General features: G+C 39.0%; 1 non-coding gene across 1 annotated transcript; it reads right to left on the bottom strand.

Annotated features, from left to right (window-relative positions):
- Positions 1–22,100: 22,100 nt before the first annotated feature.
- On the bottom strand, positions 22,101–22,203 carry LOC111759893 (U6 spliceosomal RNA). The gene has a single exon (XR_002793741.1). It is a non-coding gene; the product is annotated as a U6 spliceosomal RNA (small nuclear RNA).
- Positions 22,204–23,237: the final 1,034 nt, after the last annotated feature.

Raw genomic sequence — 23,237 nt, forward strand, 5'->3', positions numbered from 1 at the left:
GCTAGGGAACTACAAGTGAATGTATTTAGTTTTAATAGAAGCCAGGGCAGAGTTCTAACAGGAATGCAGGCAACACAAAGACAGAATAGGTGATTACCTATTTGACTGCAGTAGGGCAAAATGAAGAACAAGTTAAAAAATGCTTCATCTGCCCAGGATGGCTGCAGAAGTGAGGCCAGGGCATGGCCAAGCATCATGCAGAGACCTTGCTGTTGAGCTGAGCCTGAAATGGGTATTGAAATTAAAATGCCAGTGAAGAACAAGGCTGTGGTTCATTCACCAGGTGAGCAGAGAGCCCTCACCAAGGCAGGCTGGCCTGGAGATGGGGGCAGTGTCATAGGCAGAGACATTAGGAGGGGAGTACAGAGGAACAGACAAGCTAAAGCAAAGTGAAAACTCAAGCACTGGAGAAGGTATCTAAGCAGCACATAACCAGTTGATCAGAGGAATATCCTGAGGCTCTTTCCAGAAGACTGAAGACTAAGTTGTGCTTTTGGTATCTCATGTGTTTCAAGAAATTCCCTCAGTAAAAATGTTTGGTTTGGTTCCACAGTGTGTTGAGCTATTCCTGGACATGTTACTACCTTGTAAGAGTAGACTTGAAACTGAGGTCTATAAGGAAGGTGGGTCTCTTAGTTGTCAGGATTTATGACTCTAACATTCATCTCTTTGGTTAGAGTCTTATCACATCTGATCATTAACCGACGCTTACAAATCTTGGGGAAAAAAACAGCACCTAATATGTGTCAGGTGGTATGCTAGTCAACATAATAGTAGTATTCCTTTGAGCTAAGAGACTGACGGCATTCCTTTTTTTCACAGCTCTAAATTGGAAAAAACAGAAAACCTCAGGGTCTGATAGTTCTCTGGACTCTTTTGGAGGAAAGGGGTCTCTAGGTAGTTGGTATGGCATGGAGCTCTTGTAGCTTGTTAAGGCAAAAAAACAAAACAAAACAAAAAAACACACCTTGTCATGAAAGCCAGAACTGAACAGACCATGGATAGCGCCTGAGCCGAAGCTGGCACGGGAGGGCCTGTTCATTACAGACGACTTCCACCTAGGGAGGGGGTTCTCTATTTAACCCTTAATCACTGCCTATTGCAATTGCCCTTTTTCTTGCCTGTTGATAGACAACTTACAACAAATATTTGATAAAGAGTGAGTTCAAGAAATTCTGGTCACGGAATCCAGAAGAGTGAGCAACAAACCAGAGGTTCAGGGCCATACGATTCTCATTCTGGCCTGGCCCTAAAGGCTTATGTGACATCCCCAAGAATTGTAGTAAATGACGATGAGCTGTCCTGTTATTGAAGACTATAGCAACTACAACAAATCCAGGTATTTGTTAACCCATACTAATTAGGGAGGGCTTAAATTAAGAAACTATAATTTAGGATTCTTCATTTTAGTAGTACTCAGCAGTTTCTTCACATTATGAAGTGGAAATTCATTCTCCATGGCTGATGACGAGTGATTATTTTTAAAAATCTGACTTTGGAGACAGGATGGGAGAGCAGATAAGACAACAGACTGCAGTCTCTAGATCTAAAGAAAAATATCTTCATTCCATCTGATAATGGCAATAGTTTGGATGGTGATAAATATATATGGTCCCCATCTGACCATGTTAAAAGTTAATTTTAATTATTCTGCCGTGAAAAGCTTGTCAGCAGTTAACACCTTAGTTAATTTGTTGGCTTTTACAACATGACTTTCAGACCAGAGCTGGTGTCAGTTGTAGTGGGGCAAGGAGAGGGATGAAAGGACACGAGTTGGGAAGGACAGAGCTCCTGGGGGTATGTAGGATCATAAATACATTCACATAAACAAGGACATCAAACATCTACTAGGGAGAAGTATCCTGTCAGGGGAGATACGTAGTCATCAAATTTCAGCTTGATCTACTGCACATGCTATAGCAAAGCATGAAAAACCAAGCTAAGACTCTTAATAAATTTTCCCTCCTCTAAAACTTAAATAATATAAATGTGATAGGTATGTTTTCAAAACATGATAATTTATTTTTCCATTCAATAATTAAATATTTATTTAGGGTTTAGAATGGTGTCAGCTCTGAACATACCAGCACAAATTAATCCCCGTTCTGGGATAGTCAGTATTCTAGGAGGATTGCGAAAGATACATTCATAAAAAAAAAAAAAAAAAGATTAATAATTGCAAAACTGTGGTTGTTGCCAGACTTGAAATATGGGCAAAGTGCTATGGGAGTCCAAACAATGGTGTGATGAACTTGAAATTGAAACTCCTATGGAAAGGGTGATTACTAATGAAGCCGCTCGTTGTGCATGTTACTATAATTCAAACAGTGATGGCAGTAATAAGCTGCTCTTTCCCAGAAAGCCAAATCTATACTGTTATATTTAGAGAACTTTAGAATAATAATTGTAAAGGGCATTATCTTTCACTTGCTTCCAAACTATCCTGAATATATTCTTTACTGTAATTCTTATGTAACTATATGATAAGGACAAGCTTTCACTCCAATTTGTGAATAAAATCTCTGATATGTAGGCACAGTAAAATCTACACATTATTTTTGAAAACATTTGCCATGATCTGAAATTGAATAATGCTTTGGTCTTCAAAGGACACGAAGTAAACAGCTCTGGTGACTATCTCAATATTTGCAGATAATTACATGTAATCCAAATGGTGATGTGAGGTTGCAACAGCCCTGGGTGATAACACATTTCAAAGTTTCACAGAGCATACAGAGCAGCCAAGCTTTCTGTTTCCCAAAGGTGCTCTTCATCTGCCTCTCAGAAGTTTTTTGTTCTTGTTTTTTAATTTTTGAATTCTTGTCGCTTAGGTAGACTCCATTTCCTGTAATGATGCCTAAAAAGTTCCAGGAACAATAAGATAAAAGAGCTAAATATCTTCCAGATTTCTTCCTTTCTGCACAATTTTTACTGTTCTGTGTGTCCCAAGTTAGGTATGATAATGAGAATGTTTCTTTTAGGTAATAACAATAGGGTATCTAGAAGCATTTGACAACAGCAAAAACCCTGAGAAGATACAACCACAGAGGGGAGCTGATGAGGCTCAAGCGGCTGAGCACCCGCTTCCCACTTGGGAGGTCCCGGACTCAGTTCCGGTTCCTCCTAAGGAAAATGGAAACAACAAGCAAAAACAAGTGTAAAAACCAGTTCAGGGGCCAAGGTGTGGCTCAGTAGTTGAATGCCAGCTTCCCACATAAGTAGTCCCAAGTTCATTTCCTGGCCCTGGTACCTCAAAACAAAACAAAACAAAACAAAACAAAAGATACAACCACAGGAAGTAATAACGAAAATCAAGTATATTAACATAGTAGTAATTAAAGAAGGTAACTACAAAGTGAAGAACGCTTTATTCACAGGTTAGGCAAGTCAGCTTGACAAGATAATCCAAGAACGCAGTTGATTATCTAGTTTTCTCTCTACTAATGAGTGATTTTTCTCTATCCTTCCAGTTCATAAAAAGAGCATAAAAAAACAAATGTAGCAAAATTAAAATAATATCCTAGGGAGATGCCGAGATAGATCAATTTTGCTGAGTTTTATCAAAGACAAATATATTGTTAACTGAAGCAACAGTCTTAAAAGCCTTTTCTTAAAAACATACGAAGTCCTAGTTTCCATCAATATCCAGGCAAGCAAGAATTGTACTTGGGTAGTAGGGTATTCTTTCTTAGAATAGGAATACTCTTTTAGAAACCCCAGCTGGTTAATGATTTAATTCCCACAATCTTCTTTTCTCTCAACCTGAGGGTATATTGAGAACATAAATAGAAGAACAAAAGCTCTGAGGTTGTGAACAAAAATTGTGCTCATGAAGAAAGCATAGACAATGTAAGCCTCTTTAGGCATCACTGTGTAATCAAGCTGGAGAACAAAAGGATGGGTTCTTCCTTGGGTATAAGAACTACAATGAGCAGGATAACATATAGTCCAGCAACCACAGTTAATATTTCAACAATTGTATATTACATACAGTATAATTCTTTACTGTGAGGTGGCTCCAACACCTCCCAGATGTTGCTTGGGAATGAGGGTAAACTAATGTGTGGCAACCAGCTATCAATATATTGTAATCTTCTGTTGATCCACCAAAAAAAAAAACCCAAAAAAATTCTCCCAACATTTTTGTGGGTGTTCGAAATTTACTTATCAGCTTGTTTCAATATGGAAAGCTCAAGAATTATCAAGTTTCAATGGACTTTGAACCTCCTAACATTATCTGCAAAACTTTACCCATGTGTATATATTGGTATTTTCCTGAGAAGAGAATAAAATAATTTTAACCACATTCTCTGGTGTCAAAAATTAGTGCTCTAAGGAAAAACTAGGATGTGTTACCCAAAATTGGCAGGGGGTTCTGGTGTGAAATCCAGAATGATTGCACTGAGACTTTTTTTTCATGAGATTAGAAGTTTTATTTTTAAGGGGATGGTCCCAGATTTATCAAAAGATAGGGCAGTGGGGAGAGGTGTAAGAACAACACATTCAGCGTTTGGATGTCCATGTCTCCTTGTGCCCCTCTCCCCAGTTGAAATTCAAACAAACCCTTGCAGGGTGTGGAACAACCTCCCAAGAATTGTTCTAGGTGAACTTATTAATGAATTAGTTTTGTCTCTGAGGCAACTGTACCCTCTAAAGATCTCACAAACTAGTCTAATGGCCATTCTCTGGGCTCCCACTGCCTTAGGCCTGCCCTCCCAACACAGTGCCCTGTGCTCACAAACATATATGGATTTTCCCAGTCTTATTATTCCTTATCCTGAAAATTAGTTTTTGTAAATATGTGAATTAGCTCAGATGAACAATGGTGTAGTCTGATGCTTTTATAGACCCCAGAAAAGATCATATCCTTGGAGCTAATCCATTTCTGTGAGTGTGAACCTATTGTAGGTGGGACCTTTCTTTAGACTGGGTTACTTCAGTAGAGCCTGGCCCAGGGTGGCTCTTAATCCTCTTCCTGGGGTCCTTTATAAATGGGATGAATAAGGAGAGAGACACAAGAGCTCAGAGAAACTGAAAGAGAAAGGCAGACAGAGCAGGCAAAGGCTGAAACTGGCAGATCCCAGAGGAGAAGGTGGAGACCAGCAGATGCCACCATGTGCCTTCTTATGTGACAGAGAAATCCAGGATGGCCCCTGGTCTTTGGGGAGAGAGCATTGCCTGATGTCTTGATGTGGACATTTTCTAGCCTCGAAACTATAAGCTTGCAAGTCAATAAACCCCCGCTGTAAAAACCAATCCATTTCTGGTCTATTGCTTTCGTTAAAACACATGATTAACACTAATATTATTATCTAATAAGTGCATTGTAAGCTAGGCCAATACTAACTAATAACTTTGTCTACATTATATTGTTTCTTTTCATAAAAGTCTTCTTGAGCACAGTTTACTCCAAAGGAGAGAGGTACTGCAAAGGCAACAATTTTTAGATTCTGTGAAAGGCTGGTGGAGATTATTTGTATGCATAATTCAACAGATCTTTCATATATTATGTACAAAGCCTTAACTAGTCCTGTCCTTCAAACTGTATATGTACAAGTATAATAGGAGAGGCTAGGGTCTTTACTTCTTTACCTTTCCCTGATGGGACAGGGAAGGCACCAAAAATGTAGGTGGCCAGGCAGTGGCATGCTGTGTTCTCCAGGAAGCTTTTCCTCAGGAGCACTAAAAGTTCTAGAAATTATTCATTTTATTTACGATAAATTAAAAATATATAGTTTTCCCCCTCCAGATTTCCAACATTAGAAAAGGAAGTCCCAAATGCATTATGATTTAAAAATCAGAATATAAAGCAATAAACTAAATAAGGTTGAGAAACAAACTACACATTCTGGATACTCTTATGATGCCGGTTTTTAAAAAAATCATAGGGAAATCTTTGATCTAAGTTACACTGTTTTTTTGGCCTCCAAGTATATTATTTTCCTCCAATTATGTTAAATGAGGAAGATTACCTCTAATAACACAAAATAGAGATATTTGGGGTCTCATTAACTTATATTGCAAACTTGCCTCAAGCACTAAGGAGAAAATGTTCCTAAACTTTGCTCACGAAGAGGACTGTGCAACCCCAATCCCCAGATAGGAGCAGTGTCTTCATCTTATTAGAACACACTTTGGACAGTCTGTGCCACAGTTCTGTGGTTGCACTTATCTAATGAGATATTAATATGGTGCATGAAATGAAAATAGAGAAAACTGGTTTTTTAATCAAGCGAAGACATTTCTAGACAGTTAAAGCTAATTAGTAGTATCCCAAAGGATATTGTCTTTTAGCTTCAGGTATTTGCAGAAGTACTTAGAGGAGTTTGCCCAAATTGTCTTCTATTCTACATTTTGTGACACTCTTATTCTTGGCCTTCCTAATGAATGTGGAACCTTAGATTCCAAATAGTGATTTGTTGGGAACAGGAAGTGCTAAAGTTGAGAGCTGGAGTCAGACTGACCTGGGCTTGGATCTTGACCCTCCCACTTATTTGTCCGGTGACTTTGGACAGTAGCTTTATCTTTTCAATCTGCCTCCTCTTCTGTGAAGTGATTATCTCATAAGAGAATGGTGAGTTCTCCAGGCTTAGCTCAGTGCCAGGCACACAGTAAATGCTTAACAAAGGAGAACCATTATGATAATTCCAGATTTTTGCCAAACCCACATAATAACATACGGTCAAGCTGGAAACAGAATTTAAATGACTCATGCAGAAAATCAGCCCTAAGTAGGAAGAGAGACCCCCTCCATCCCCTCCTGTCAATCTTGAATAAAGTCAGGTTTCCCAGGATACAGTCTTACTCCTAAGGAGACATTTGTGAAATAAATTTCAAGCTTCTATACACAGCTTCATTTTGGTAGTTGACCAAGGTCTGTGAATTCAAGACCAATTGTTTTTTTTTTTTTCTTTTTTGCTCTAATCTGGTTTCTTGTTCAGTGACTCATTTTGTCTTCCTAAATGGTTTAATACATGCAAAGAAGTTTTGGCTTATTTAAAAACAGAAGTGTGTACTTAGCTCATTTGTTCACAGGCATATTGCCTGCAGGGCAGCTTATCCAACCAAATATTGCTTTGTAAATTGTTGCTCGTGTCTATGGTCCTTAGGGCTATGTTTAATGGACATCTACCTGGGTTCTCACCACTATTTTCACTGAAGCTACCTAATTACAGTCATATTGACACCTGGAAGTTCCCTAAACTTATAGGTCCTGAGAGTTTTTTAAAAAATCGTTAATAATTGACTGACCATCTACCCTATATTCAGCATGTACAAGATCTAGTGATACCAAATGAAAAACCTCATAGTCTTACCTAGAGGGAATATCAAATATCCAATGCATGTTAAATGCAATACGATACTTGAATTATCTGTTCTTTCACCTATTGCAGTATCATGGGAAGAGCAGGACAACTCAAACGCTTTGGGAAAGTCGTCTTTCTACTTCCTTTTACTACTATGTCTTTCCCCTTCTTCTATTGAAAGTCAGCTTTTAATAGAAAGTTAGCTGAGAAGTCACTTGAAACCCAAACATCGAACATACACACTATTAGCTCAACCAGTTAATTAGTGGTTCCCGAATGATTTTTCCCCTTTTTTGCGGGCGAAGCACTGTTGAGTCTCTGGCCACACATGACGCCAGGAAGCTGGGAATGGGGTTGTAGTTCACAGTCAGGAGACCAAGCCCTGGCATGCGAGTGCACACCTTCCAGATCATTTGGGAAAAAATCCCCAGCATCATCTCCCTTTTAGAATCAAGGAAGGTTTGTTTGCCTCATGGCTCTAGGGCAAAACTCTGAAGAGCGGCTGGAGAGCCAGCAATTCCTGGTTGGGTGAGTTGTGGTGGTTGTGGAAAGCTGCCAAATGAAACTCCTCGGTGTGTCCCCGATCTATGTCCTCCTCTTACCATTATTTAAGAACTTTATTAACTCTCTTGAAGACTAATGAGTCTCCCCCCCAAAATCTGTCAACCTTCAGTTTTGCATGCCTCTAGCCTCTCCTGCTTAGAGTGACAATTTGAACATGGAAATCTGATTATGCCCTCTACTTCCAAAATACATGAAGATCCCACAGTCTCATAGGGACAATATTTAGAATATTGAACAACTGGTGCAGTTTTGGCACCTACTAATCAGATGGACGCTTGCTACATTGAGGGAGTAGTATCTCGGAGTTACCCTGATAGGCTGGGAATTTACCATTTGATTTCTGTATTTGGAGAAGATGGGATCCAGCGGGAGGAGCTGAGGATTTTGGTAGCTGAGGGTTATTGTTGGGACCTTGGGGCAGCTGCTATTTACCAACCAGTGAAAAATATTTCAGTATTTAAAAAGCAGTCAGTTATTCCAGTAGTCTATGGCTGACCGTCAGCCTAACCTTACAGCTCTTTGATCTGGCCCCTACCTGCTTTCCCAGTCTCATATTTCTCCATTCTCAAACTCCTGCTTTCTGTTCAACCACTGTGAACTGCTCATAGTTTCCATTGCACAGCACGCTGTTCCACTTTGCTATTTCTTTTTTTTCAAACTTTCCCTCTTCTACTTGCTTTGCCTTGTAAAACGCTTATGTGCCCTTTGAGCCTCAACTCAGGCATCACCTCCTCCTTGGTGTCTTCCCTGATTCCGCTAAGTAGGGCAGTCCATTCCACGCACTTGCCTCGAGGATTCTGCTGTGGCATTATATAAGAATGTCTGATCTTGGCCATCTTCCCAGACTGTCCATACTCTCCTGGGTTTTATGTATGCAATGACCATATTTTTTAACCCCAAATTGGGGGTTAAAATTGCCTGGAATATTAGTAGTGTCCCAGAAAATGGGGGATAGTTTAGAATCAGTGGTTGCAAATGTTGCCCAGAGCTCTAAAAATTTATGTTTATCACTACTTTGAAATTATATACTTAGGCCCAATGCTAGTACTTTTTAATTAATGCATAAATAAAAAGGTACAAATATTAATCCCAAATAGGCTTTTTTATTTTGACAACTGTTTTTCAGTAATAGTAGCAATAATTTCTTTACTTTCTTATTTACTTAAAATTGTTATTATGAGAAAGATTCATAGGTTTTACTAGACTGTCAAAGAGATTTAGGGCCTAAAAATGGTTAGGAACATTTTAAGAGGACTAGAGAAGAGATAAAAGATAAATTTGGGACTGTCATGAAAAGAACAAGATGAAGACTCAAATCTAATCCTGCTCAACAAATGTTTACTGAAAGATGAATGAACACGTGAATGCTGGTTTGTGCTGTTTTGGCTGCTGATGTCTGAGCCCTTTCACTATTACTGTAAGTAACAGCTGGTCTCTAGCTGCAAGGCCTTTGCCTCCAAACATAGCTATTGTAGGAAGACGTTTCTCCATGGATCTCTTGTGTTTCTGTACATCTTGTGAGCAGAGACACTGACTGCCTTTGTCCCAGACTCTCTTTCCAAGGATGTTCATGTAGTGAACAGTGTTAAGGACAGAGCTAGTATTTCCCTTGGGGCAAAGGCCAGGCTTGTTTATAGCCCATTAGGAAAGATAACAGGGTCCCTAAACTCAGGGTTCCTCTTCTCCGATAAAAACCAGTACCTGTGCAGTTGTTACCTGGCCTTCCTTGCATCACCCGGTGAGAACTGGGACTTGAGGAATTGGCACAAAGAAAGCCGATACTCTGGCTATTGCTATTGCTACTTCTGTGATTAATAGACGTAATGTTTTCTGACCTAGCATCTATGAAACTCTGGCAGCCTAACTTACTACTTTGCAAGTAGGGGGAAATCTCCAGCCCTTCACAGTTCTTGTTAGTTACTGAAGCCAGGCTGTATCTGAGAGTTCATCCATGGAGGAGCTGGTGAATATTTGAGGCCACCTTAATCCACTTCTGCAGCTTCTTATTCTCTGAGAGTCTAGAAGCTGTCTAGAATCAGTGGCTCTGCTGAGCCCCCTAGTGGCAACTCTAGATTAAACATCATGGGAACTTGCTCAACAACGTAGAACCTTCAGGATTGTCTAAAGAAGGAAACCTAACTATCTAACTTCTTTTTTGTTTTGCACATAGCAGGGTGTTGTGCCTACTTGGTGTTGTTACCTGCTGTCAACCATTCATTTCCTTAAACTTAGAGTAGTGTTTATAGCAATTTACTGAAGATGTTTTATCATAGAGATCACACTTTTTGTTTTTTTGTTCTTGTTATTTCAATGTGATATTATTCAGGCATGGTAAGTGCCAGCAAAAATCCTAAGCACTAGAATACATACATGAGATATAATTTCTGTGCTAGCAGTACCATTTTGGAATTTTGAATTCATAGAATTTGGTAAGAAACCCACATTTATTATATTTTCTCATCTCACCCTTTATCAGTTCTCCAGCTCTGTGTCTGAACAATTACACAATAACGTCATTATTACAGGCCACATAGCCCCATTTTGAGTTTAGAAAGTAGGATTGCAGTCTCCGTAGGTAGAATTCAAGAGCCTATACGCATACCAAATTTGAGGACAGCTTTTGAGCAGCACAATTGTAAAACCAGTTGCTGCTCCTTAGACATGTCTTTGTTGTTACTGTGAGATGGCAAGTGGAAGTTGAACGTTTCCCTCTCCAACGGCAGCATGCTATTTCCAGTTATTACAGTTCTTTTACTTACTTCATAATTTTGTGTAGGAAAGGCCTTTCTAGTACCACTCAAGTTCTATACAAATCCTTTACTAATAAGGCATTTTAAAACTTATTTAAAGTTTAAAAACTTAAATAAGTCTAAGTGTTAAACTTATTGTATTTAACTTATAATATTCTTTAATATACTTGATTCATCCCATAAAAATACAATTGGAAGCACAGTGACAATACAAACGATTAATCCTATGGCATCATATTCATAAAAGTTGAAAACTGGACAAAGAGTAAAGTATTTTAATTTCTCTCACTGAAATTCCTTAGGAAGATACTTTTTTTTTTACTTTTTCACACACTGTGGCTTTTACCAAATAACAAATAAATCTGATCCATTCATTCAGTCCATGTTCATCCATCTGCTTTCAAGGTGTCAAGCTTTTATTTAAGCATTTTCCTTTCCTAAAGGATTTAGATTTAGAGTGACAAAACATTTCAGTTGGAAAGTCTCAACTGCATGTATTTTCGTCCTATAAGAGTTGAGTGAAAACACAGCATTCCCAGGCTAAAGCTGTAATTGAAATTGGAAAACCAAAGAGTTCACCTAATACACAAAAGGAGTAAGATATTCAGGCAAAACTCTTGAGTGTTTTAGGCCTTTCCTTGGGTTTTCACATTTCTGTCGAATCTCAGCATGTTGGAAATCTTTTGTTCTTGGAAAGAAATTAAAGGCAAAGGATATCTGGCAGCTCTTAGAGGTCAGCTTGTGAGCAGGTTGGAAAATTATCTCATGTTGACATTTTGATGCCAGAAGTATTACTTTACCAGTGTTCTGATCCCTTGTTAGTCTGTGGCAAAACAGCATAACCTATTTTTGAGATTTCTTAAGAGGTTTCTTAATAACTATACTTTTCATTCTGGAAGGAACAATTACATACCATAAGCTACAAAATAGTGGATTTATACAAAGCAGCTATAAAATATCAGGATGGCTGTAAGAATATTGAAACTTTCTCTTTGGCAGTTGCGTGCACACACATTCACACATACACATCATGTTTCAGTTCTCTCCCTTAGCAATTAGTTTAACTCATAATAACAACTAAGAGGACCATAACAATTACAATCTACACTGAGATTGTGGAAACAAATGTAGTCAGTTATTTTTGTATAATAATTCATATTATTTTTTCTAGTAACTGTCCTTTAAAAAGTGGTTTTAAAGTATTGTTATTATAGTTGAAGAATTATTCTGTGCCTTGTGTAAAATTTATTCATTCTCATCTTATACATTCACTTACATTTAGAAATATTATTGATTCAGCTTTCTATTCAGGTGACTGTCAGAAAATTAGTGCTAGAGAAAAAGACACAAAGAACCACACCCCATTACCTCAGTTATTGAACAAAGAGCTAAAAGAAAAGTTAGTGAAAATGAAGGAACCATCAAGGAGAGCTCAAGCACTATTCCTTACCTGTGGCTTTTACTGTTGACAAAGTGCCATATATTTTGCATGTGCTCATGTTGTTGTTGCTGCTGCCATTGTCTCTCTTAGGACATGTGCAGGCTCAGGGAAAACAAGGAAGGGAGCAAGCCAGTGACTAATCTCTATGCGCTTCAATGAAGAACTTGCAAAAGCTTTGAGGGATCAGGAGAAAAGCAGCTGTCACTCTGCCTCCACATAGGCAGACTTTTCTATGTGCGTTTTATTGCTTTATAGCCGCCCCCCCCCCCCCCCATTATTTAAGATTCAATAGTTCTTGAACATTTTCTTGAAATAAAATGTCCTTCAAAAAGCCCCAGGCATATAAACTTATTTGTCTTAATCATTTCCCCTTTTTATTCAAGGTCTTTTTCCAGATGCTTCACCAGCTAATGCTTGGTAGTAATCCCTCTGTGCCAGGGAGGCTCATTCCTGGGAATCATGTCCCAAGCTAGGGGGAAGGTAATGCATTTATATACTGAGTTTGACTTAGAGAGTGGCCACATTTGAGGCTCTCAGGAGGTAACTCTTAGGCACCATGCATCACTAGGTCAAGTTGAAATTTCAAGTGTAGTAGGCTCATAAGCATAGTCATTGGTATCAAGGGCCCATCATTGGACCATCTTTCACTGGTCATTGCCCCTGCACTTTGGGGATCATTACTGTTCCATTGGGGAACGTGGCAGAGCTCCCCAGGATGGGAATCAAGCACTCCCTCAGTTGTGTGAATCTCTACCCACTGTATCAATACCCAGTGAATTTCCGAACATATCTATATACCCTGTGTGCATGCCAAGGTGAACTCCCTCCCATACATCCCCCATCAATTACACCCCATACCAATGTTCCTCCCCTACCATAGAATCTCCTATATTTTTAATGCAATATTTTGTGTGATCTATGTATCTTTTAAAAATAAATTTAAAAAAATTTTTTAAAAAGCCCCAGGCAAAAATATGATGTGAGAAGTGTCTGACACAGCATGTGCCAATCTTTCTTTTGCTGCTACAGTGAATATTTACTGTTAGAGACACAACATCCCCTGCCCTTCTTCTTGGTAGAAGGTCACCCATTTTTCCTTTAGGATCCACTCCTTCTCCATACATCCCAGGGTGAAGCTGACTTCATCTTTGGCTACAGGAGGTAAAAGCTGAATTACCCTGTAAGGTAAGGGTGGGGAAAGCAACTGAGATTGAAAGTGGTCTGGAAGCCAAAGGAAAAGGAAACAAGAGTCAGTAAGACTGGGGATGGGACAGAGAAAGATCCCAGTTGGTGGCATGAAGTGGAAGAGGAGATTCTAAAGAAGAGACATACCGACAGAGTTTCAAAATAGTTTGTATGGAGTTTTCAGTGCAAGTCTGCTCAGGATGCCTGGTATATATCTGGAAAATGTGAGGTGGTACAAATTTTCTCATCAAGGCTTGCAGGGAAGAAGTCATGTTCAGTCCATGAAGTAGCAGTGGTTGGGTGGCCTAATAAAGGAGATGGAAAATTGCCACAGGAGCTGAAAGAAGGAATTGCTGAATTTTGACAGGGAAATTGAAATGGTTTCACAAAAGGGATGAAATCTGAGAGGGGTGTTGACAGGCAGAATTCTGAAAATGGTCTCCCAAGATTGCCTTCTGGTATCCCTAGGACACTGAATATGATGAGATATCAGACCCATGATTATGTTAGGTTGTATGGCGGAGGGGAAATTATCTGGGTGTGCCTGATCTAATCAATGAGCCAAAGGAGAATCAGAGAGATTTGAAGTAAGAGAAAGACTTGATGTGGAAGCTTCCAGTTGTTGCCTTTGAAGATGGAGGAACCATGTGCCAAGGAATGTGGGTGGCCTCTAGAAACAGAGAATGGCCCCTGGCTAACAGTCAGCAAGGACACAGTAGTGCAGACTTACAAAGGAAATGAATTCTGCCAATGAATTGAATGAGATTGAAAATGATTTTTTCTGAGTCTCCAGAAAGGAGCCCAGTCCAGCTGACACTTTGATTTTTCTATCCTTTGCAGAGAACCCAGTGGAACCCTCCTGAACTTCTGATTTATAGAATGGTTAACTGAAAAGGAACACATGGACTTTGAAGTCTAAGGAGTTTGCTGATAAATAAGAAAGCCATTATGAGCACCATGGGTGAAAACACAGGTGTCTCCAGTGGGTGTTCAGAGAACACCTTGGGAAGGCTGAAGTGTGGAAGAAAGGAGTTTGACACAGAAATTAACTAGGCAATAAAAATACTTTGGGCCAATTAAAAAGCTCTAAAATCCCTTCAGTTCTCCTACAGAATGGGATTTTAAATTTTTCTAGGTTCTTTCATATGTTATGTAATTTAATCCTCACAAAGCACCAATAGGTTTATATAGAGTAGCTATGAATGATTTCCATTTTATGATCCAGAGAAATGGAGGCCATAAGAGAGCTCGAGATTCTTCCAAGTCTACCCAGTTTGTTGGAAGCAGAGCAGAAAGTAGGCCCAGGCTTGCTTTAGTTCCCCCACATAAGGAGCAAAGTTTCTCAATTGAATACTGACCATGTCTTGCACCTGGAAGTTAGGGACAGCTGTTAGGGAGGAGAGGCATTTTCTACTGAGGAACATTTTAAGTCCCTTCAAATCCGGCTCTTATGCTTAGGCACAAGATTCACAAAAGTATAAACATATGACCCGAGTAGACATCCAAGAGACTTTGAGGCAATGCTGTATTTTAAAAATTTTCTTTACTTTCCAAATGAGTACCAGTTATTTTAAAATTTGAATGACAAACGTCCATTTAAAGCAGAACTGAACTAAAGGGGGATAACTAACCTTCCTACTTTCTCCTTTTCCTTTTAAAAAAATGATAATATAAAAATCTATTTTCTATCAGGGGGCAAAGCCTTTTGGGGACAGATAAGTGGAACAGAAATAAAACCTAATGTATGAGCCAAATGCTCAGGCCAAAAAGTGATGTAAATTAGTACAAGTTTGGTCATTTTAAAACCAACTCCCAGACTCATTATTCATTCCAGCCCTGTGCTGTGAGTTCCAGGATAATAAAATAGGATTTTAAGCCATCTCACTTTGACATGTTTATAGGCTCCTGGTACACTGTCATTCTCAGTATTTCAAAGCAATTGCTGGCTGTCTTCATACCAAAGCCAAGGGCTGGCTTCTTTTGAAAATTAAGCTACGCTGTCTTTACCAGAGATAGTGTTGGCCACTTAAGGTTAAGATCTCCTCAAGCCTGGCTGCATGATTTGGGGGGCTCAGTGCAAAATTAAAATGCAAGGCCCTTTGTTCAAAGATATTAAGGATTTCAAGATGGCAACAGGAGAGCATTAGAGTAAGCTCAGCTGCCCCTGTGCCACCAGCAAAGCACCGCCTGTTAAACACAACAAGCACTTCTGGCACTCTATCTATATATATTTTCAAAACTCTGCCTCTTTTCACCCGTATCTGTATCTGTATACATGCAACTTTCCATACTATTAGGGGAATGCCATTTGAAAAATCCTGGATTTTGTGATAAGTTTTACTATATTTATAGTCTGTTTAAGGATACAATATTATGCAAGGTCATAAAACCACAACAAAAAACCTACAGATCATCAGCCCAGTCAGTTCCTTTACATTAGTAATGAAGAAGCTGAAGTGCCAAAATGATAAGTGACTGTATTAGGCAGCCAAAGGGGTGCTGATATGAAGTACCAGAAGTCTGATTGCTTTTATAAAGTGTATTTATTTGGGGTAGAAAGCTTACAGTTACCAGGTCCTAAAGAGTCAAACTCAAGGTACCATAAGAGGCACTTTCTTACCCAAAGTCTATTGCCATGTATTGACGCAAGATCTGTGAGGGTTCAGTCTTCCTCCTTCCTCTTAGGGTTCTGTGATCCCAGCTTCTTTTGAACTCAGCTGCAGGCTGGCATAAGGTTTGTCTCTCTCCCAGGGGCTCCTTTCTTTCCGGGATCACTTGCTCTGTTTTCTTCACAAGGTCAGCTGTAGACTCTCAGGCTCATCTCTCCTCCCTGGGGATGTGTCTAAGGAGCACTCTCTCTTCCTGCATATCTGCTTCTGTGATATCTGCTTCTGTGTCTACTTCCCTGTGAGAGTCTGTTTTATCTGCCCAAGAGGGCAAGGACTTAATGCTGAGTCACCCTGTAAAGATGAGGTTGAATCAAAGGCCTAATCTTAACATAATTTAATCAGACATCTCAGCTGAATCTAATGCAATCAAAGGGTATCCTGCCCAGAAAAACAGACAAATTAACAAACATAATCAAATATCTTTTTTTGAAATTCTTAAACAATATTAAACTGCCACACTCCACCCTCTGAGTTCCAAAAAGATAATACGATATTCCAAAAAAAACTTTTTTTAAGCTTTAAAAGTATATTTATTTATTTTTTAAAAAATTTATTTGTCTTTATTTACTTTTTAACGTTACATTTAAAAAATATCAGGTCCCCATAAGCCCCCCCTCACCCCCGTCCACCCATAACAGCAACCTTCTCCAACACCATGGGACATTCATTGCACTTGGTGAATACATCTCTGAGCACTGCTGCACCTCATGGTCAATGGTCCACATTATAGTTTACACTCTCTCCCAGTCCACCCAGTGGGCCATGGAGGACATAAAATGTCTAGTAACTGTCCCTGCAGTACCACCCAGGACAACTTCAAGTCCTGAAAATGCCCCCACATCACATCTCTTCTTCCCACTCCCCATCCTCAGCAGTTACCATGGCCACTTTCTTTATCTCAATGCTACATTTACTTCCATTACTAAGCACAATAGTTCCAGAATACAATATCAGTAAATCCACTCTAATCCATACTCTATACCTCCATTCTGTGGACCCTGGGATGGTTATGTCCACTCCACCTTTGTATCAAGAGGGTGTTTAGATTCCACTTGGATGATGGATGCAATTCTCCTGTTTGCAGTTGTAGGCACTCTTGGCTCCCTGGTGTGGTGGTTGACCTTCTTCACCTCGCTGTTAGCTGGTGGGGTAAGTCCAATAAACCAGACGGTAGGAGCTTCAAGTCTGTTGAGGCTCAGGGCCTGGCTATTACATGGACAGTCCAGAGATCCAGGTCCCCTGGGTATATATTAAACCCCAGCACCAACTACAGTTCCGGTAAAAGTGACAGGAGAGGCTTGTGAACAAAGATCACATCTGAGTCCAACTCCATCACATTCAGGAACACAGACTCCAAAGTAGGGCCAACTGACATGTCACTGAAGTCCATCTGCCATGACCATAGAACCTGTAGGTCTCTGTAACCCTCAGAAGAACCAATACCTGGGGATGTATCTACTTTAGCTGTCTCTAGGACTCTGCTGAGGTGTGCATAAGGGCTACCCCTGATGACCTCCCGGCTCTTTTTTGAAGACTCATAGCCATATAAACTCATTTGTTCTTTCCATTCCCCTTTTTATTCAAGGTCAACAAGCATTTTTAACTTCTGATATTACATGTAGGCTGAGGTATTCTGCTGGTCTGAGTTGACCCTTTTATTCAAGGTCATTTTCCAGCCACATTATCAGCTAGTACTTGGTAGTAATCCCTCGGTGCCAGTGAGGCTTATCCCTGGGAGTCACGTCCCATACTGGGGAAAGGTAATGCATTTACATGCTGAGTTTGGCTTCAAGACTGGCCACATTTGAGCAACATGGAGGCTCTCAGGAAGTAACTCTTAGGCACCTTGCAGCTCTAGGCCTAGTTCTTATTTCAGGCACACAGGCTCACAAGCATAGTCAATAGCATCAAGGGCTCATTATTAGACCACCCTTCCTTATTGGTCTTAGCCATTGCATAGCGGTTACAGTTGGGAATGACGGCTGGAGGAGAGCTGAGTTCCTGGCTGGGGGAGCTCTGTCGCATTCCCTAAGGAAGAGCAACAATCCCCCAAGTGCAATGGCTAAGACCAAAAAACCTTAATTCAGTAAAAATCCTCAGTACAAAATCACATCACAACCACTTTATAGAACTACAGTTTGTCATGGGGCAAAGTCCCATCTGGCTGTAGACCTCTGAAACTTATAAAACAATTTATCTGCTTCCAATGTACAAAGAGATAGATAAAGGATAAACATTTGCATTACCATAAGGAGAAATAGGGAGGGAAACATGAGTCACAGGTCCCCTATAATTCCATAAACCTGCAGAGCATACCTCATTAGATTTCAAAGTATGAGAATCATTCTCAAGATGATAGTTTCTTCTCATCCTTGGGGACTGATGGGGGCCCACCCTTTCCACAGGCTTGCCCAATGGCCATTTTCTTGTTGCACCCTCCCCGAGCATCTAGGTGGAGATTGAGCTCCAGACCTCACCCTCTAAGAACACTGGAGTGATGGCCTCACCTTCCTCGAATCTTGGGAAATGTGCTCCACTCTCTCTGTTGTCTGGGGGTGGCAAAAACTCTCCCTGAACATTAGGTGGGACATCAACCCTCTTCAACTGCTGGGACAAACTCACTCACTCTGTACACACGGGTGGAGTTTCTCTCTTGGTGCAAGGAGATGTCTTAATCTCAGATCTCAGCTTCCATGGTTTTCCTCTTAAAGTCATTTTCCCTCCCATCTCTTCCTTTGATGTCCTTTTTAGTCCAGGCTGATGGTGGTTTTGTTCACACAGCTCTCTCAAAGAGCTTTTTGGTTTAGTATGCAAGAAGCAGAGGTCCAAGACTTTCCACAAGTCTTTCCAAGATAACCGCATCTTCAATCCTGATTTACAAGTTCCAAGTTTAGTTATGTCCTCAAATGGGGAACAATAATTTGGAGGATTGATTTCCAGAGGCTTGGAATTTCCAGAATCAGTTTCTGTTTTCTTTGTGCCCAACAATTCAGTTCTCAGCTTATCGCTCTCATTTAGTATTTTACTGTAACCTGCAAGGAGAAGCCAAGCTGCATTATCCAAGCTTACTTTGGAAAGTTCTTCAACTAAATGCCCAGGCTAGCCATTTTCAAATTCTGCCTTCCATAAAACACCAGGAGTTAATCTTGCTAAGTTCTCTGCAACTTTAAAATACAGATTGCCTTTTCTTCAGTTTCCAATAATAGCTTCATCATTTATTTCTAAGGCCTCATAAAAAGTCTCTTTAGTGTCCATATTCCTACCAACACTTTCTTAAAAACAATCTAGGCCTTTTCCATCATTTTGGTAATTGCAAAAGCACTTCTCCACTCTTTGTTACCAAATTCTGAATTAGTCAGCCAAAGGGGTGCTGATGCAAAGTACCAGAACTCTGTTGGCTTTTATATAGGGTATTTATTTGGCGTAGAATCTCACAGTTACCAGGCCCTAAAGAGTCCAACTCAAGGCACCATAAGAAGCACTTTCTGTTGCCAAGTGTTGACACAAGATTGTGGATGACATCTGCAAGTGTTCAGCCTTTCTCCTTCCTCTTAAGGCTCCATGGTGCCAGTTTCTTCTGATCTCAACTGTAGGCTGGCACAAGGCTTCTCTCTCTTCCCTGGGGCTCCTTTCTTTCCAGGCTCAGCTGCTCTGTTTTCTTCACAAGGTCAGCTGTAGACTATTGGGCCCATCTCTCTTCCTGGGACAGTGTCTATGGAGCACTCTTTCTTCCTGCATATTTGCTTCTGTGTCTACTTCCCTGTGAGAGTCTGTTTTATCTGCCCAAGAGGGGTGGGACTCAGTGCTGAATTGCACTCTAATGATTTGGTTGAATTGAAGCCCTAACCTTACCATAAGTTAATCAGACATCTCAGTTGAATCTAATACAATCAAAGGGTATCATGCCCAGAGGATCAGACCAGTTCACAAACATAATCAAATAACTTTTTTGGAACGCATAAATAATATCAAACTGCCACAGTGACTTCTCAAAATTATTTAGGAAGGAATCAAGAATATCTTTCCAATGAACATAATCCCTGACTATATTTTTGGGTTTCTTGATGACTGGGATTGTATCTTCTTTCTTTCTTTTCTCTCTCTCTCTCTTCTTTCTTTCTTTTCTTTCTCTCTCTCTCTCTCTCACTGTTTTATTTGAGATTTTATAGGTTTATAGAAAAATCATGCATATGTCACCCTATTATTAACATCTTCCATTAGTGTGGCATACTTCTTACAATTGATGAAAGAACGTTTTTATAATCGTAATATTAACTCTAGTCCGTGATTTGCATCAGGATTCACTGTTTGTGTTGTATAGTTCTATGATTTTTAAAAAATTTTACTCTATAACCTAAAATTTTCCCTCTTAATCACATGCAAATACATGTCAGTGCTGTTAATTAGGTTCACACTGTTGTGCTATTATCACAGTTATCCATTACCAAAACAGTTCTATAATTCCAAATAGGCACCTTGTACATTTTTAAACTTAACTTCCCATTCCCCACCTCCACCCTCACCCCTGGTAAACTATATTCTAGTTTCTGCTTTATGAATTTGGTTATTTTAATTACTTCATATCAGTAAGATCATACAATATTTGTCCTTCTGTGTCTGGCTTACTTCACTAAACATGATATCTTCAAAATTCATCCATGTTATTGCAGTATCAAGACTTCTTTCCTTTTTATGGATGAATAATAGTCCATTATATGTAAATACCATGTTTTATATATTCATTCTCTGGTTGGTGTACACTCAGGTTGCTTCCATCTTCAACTGTGAATAATGCTGCCATGAATATCAGTGTGAAAATATTTGTTTGAGTCCCTGCTTTCAGTTCTTTGGGATATATACCAAGAAGTGGAATTGCCAGGTCATATGCTAATTCCATACTTAACTTTTGGAGGAACTACCAAACTGCCTTTCATAGCAGCTGTTTCCATTTTACATTCCTACTAACAACGAATAAGTATTTCTTTTTCTCCACATATCCACACTTGTAATTTTCCTTTTTTAAAATAGTAGCCATTCTTATGGGTGTGAAATTATTGATATCTCATTGCAGTTTTGATTCACATTTCCCTAATAGTTACTGATGTTGAACCTCTTTTTTATGCTTTTTGGCCACTTGTTTATCTTCTTTGGAGACATTTCTATTCAAGCCCCTTGCCATTTTGTAGTTGGTTTGTTTGTATTTTTGTTGGTGAGTTGTAGGATTTCTTTAAAAACAAGTATTCTTGATATTAAATCTTTATTGGATATATGGTTTCCAAATGTTTTCTCCCATTATGAAGGTTGTCTTCTTTCATGATAAAGCTTTTTGATGTGCAAATGTTTTAAATTTTGAAGAGGTCATACTTGTCTGTTTTTTCTTTTGTTGCTTGTTCTTTGGATCTAAAATTTAGGAAACCTTTGTGTAACACAAGGTCCTGAAAGCGATTCCCTATTTTCTTCAAGGAGTTTTACAACTGGTATATGGTATGAAGTGAGGGTACAATTGCAATCTTTTGCATATGGACATTGCGTTTTCCCAGCACCTTTTGTAACAGAGACTAATCTTTCCCAATTGAGTGGTTTTTGCTCCCTTTACAAAAATTAGTTAACCCTAAAAGTGAGGGTTGATTTCTGAACTCTCAGTTTGACTCCATTGGTCTATATGACCGTCATTGTGCCAGTAAAGTGCTGTTTTGATTTCTGTGGCATTGTAATAAGGAATTGTGAGTTCTCCAAATTCATTCATTTTTTTTCCCCAAGATAGCTTTAGCTATTTGGGGCCCCTTACCCTTCCAAATATATTTGATGATTGGTTTTTCCATTTCTGCAAAGAAGGTTGTTGGAATTTTGATTGGGATTGCATGTTATCTATAAATCACTTTGGGTGGAATGAACATCTTAACAAATTTAGTCTTCCAATCCATGAACATGAAATGCCCTCCATTTATTTAGATCTTCTTTGATTTCTTTAAGCAATGTTTGTAGTTTTCTGTGTACAAGTCCTTTACATCCTTGGTTAGATTTATTCCTGGCCACTGGATTCTATTGTAAATGAATGTTGCTATTGTAAATGGAATTTTACTTTTTTTTTTTCATTTTAGCAGTTTTTAATAGAAGTTGTACATAAGATTCTTTTATTCCTGCATTTTCTCAATTGTTTCTTCCTTATATTTGCACTTTTATTAAACATATGGAATGTGTCATGAATTTGCTTGTCATCCTTGCACAGGGGCCATGCTAATCTTCACTGTATCCTTCCAATTTTAGCATATATGTTGCTGAAGCAAGGACTGTAATTATTTTTCTTGATTTCTTCTTCAGATTGTTCAATTACTAATGTGTAGAAACACTACTGATTTTGGGTTGTTGCTCTTGTACACTGCCACTTTGCTAAATCCATTTACTAGCTTTAGTTTTTTATTGTGGATTTTTTTCAGGGTTTTCTGTATATGGGATCATGCCATCTGCAAACAGGGAAAGTTTCACTTCTTCCTTTCCAATTTGGATAACTTTCATTTCTTTCTCTTGCCTAATTACTTTTCCTAAGACTTCTAGGACACTGTTGCATAACAGTGGAGACAAGGGGCATCCTTGTTTTGTGCCTGATATTAGAGGGAAAGCTTTCAGTCTTTCACCATTAAGATGATGTAACTGTGGGTTTTTTATACAACCCCTTTATTATTTAAAGAAGTTTCCTTTTATTCCTAGTTTTATAAATTTTTAAAATAAAAAAGTGGTGCTGGACATTTTCAAGTGCTTCTTTTTTGCATCAGTTGAGATTGTTATGTGTTTTATCCCCTGCATTCTGCTAATGTAGTATATTACATTAATTGATATTATTTTTTTGACTTTTTATTTTGAAATAATTTCAAACATACAAGACAGTTGCAACAAAGAAATACAAAACCCAAATAGAGAACTCCAACATAACCTTACTCCCCTATACCAGATCCCCAGATCCCCCATTTTAATTATTTTGCCACCTTTGCTGTATAATTCTCTCTCTCTCTCTCTCTCTCTTTCTCTCATCTATCTGACTAATCATCTATCTATCCATCCATGCAGGATGGATAATTATTTCTTATGTTGGACCACCCTTACTTATCAGGATAAATTTGATTTGATCACGGTATATAATTATTTTAATGTGCTGTTAGGCTTGATTTGCTAGTATATTGTTAAGGATTTTTGCATCTATACTCATAAGGGATATTGGTCTGTAACTTTCTTTTTTTGTTGTATTTTTATCTGGCTTTGATATGAGGGTGATATTGGCCTCATAGAATGAATTAGGAGTGTTCACTCTTCATTTTTTTGGAAG

This window comes from Dasypus novemcinctus, chromosome 5 (assembly GCF_030445035.2).
Source record: "Dasypus novemcinctus isolate mDasNov1 chromosome 5, mDasNov1.1.hap2, whole genome shotgun sequence".
In the NCBI taxonomy this organism is placed as follows: domain Eukaryota; kingdom Metazoa; phylum Chordata; class Mammalia; order Cingulata; family Dasypodidae; genus Dasypus; species Dasypus novemcinctus.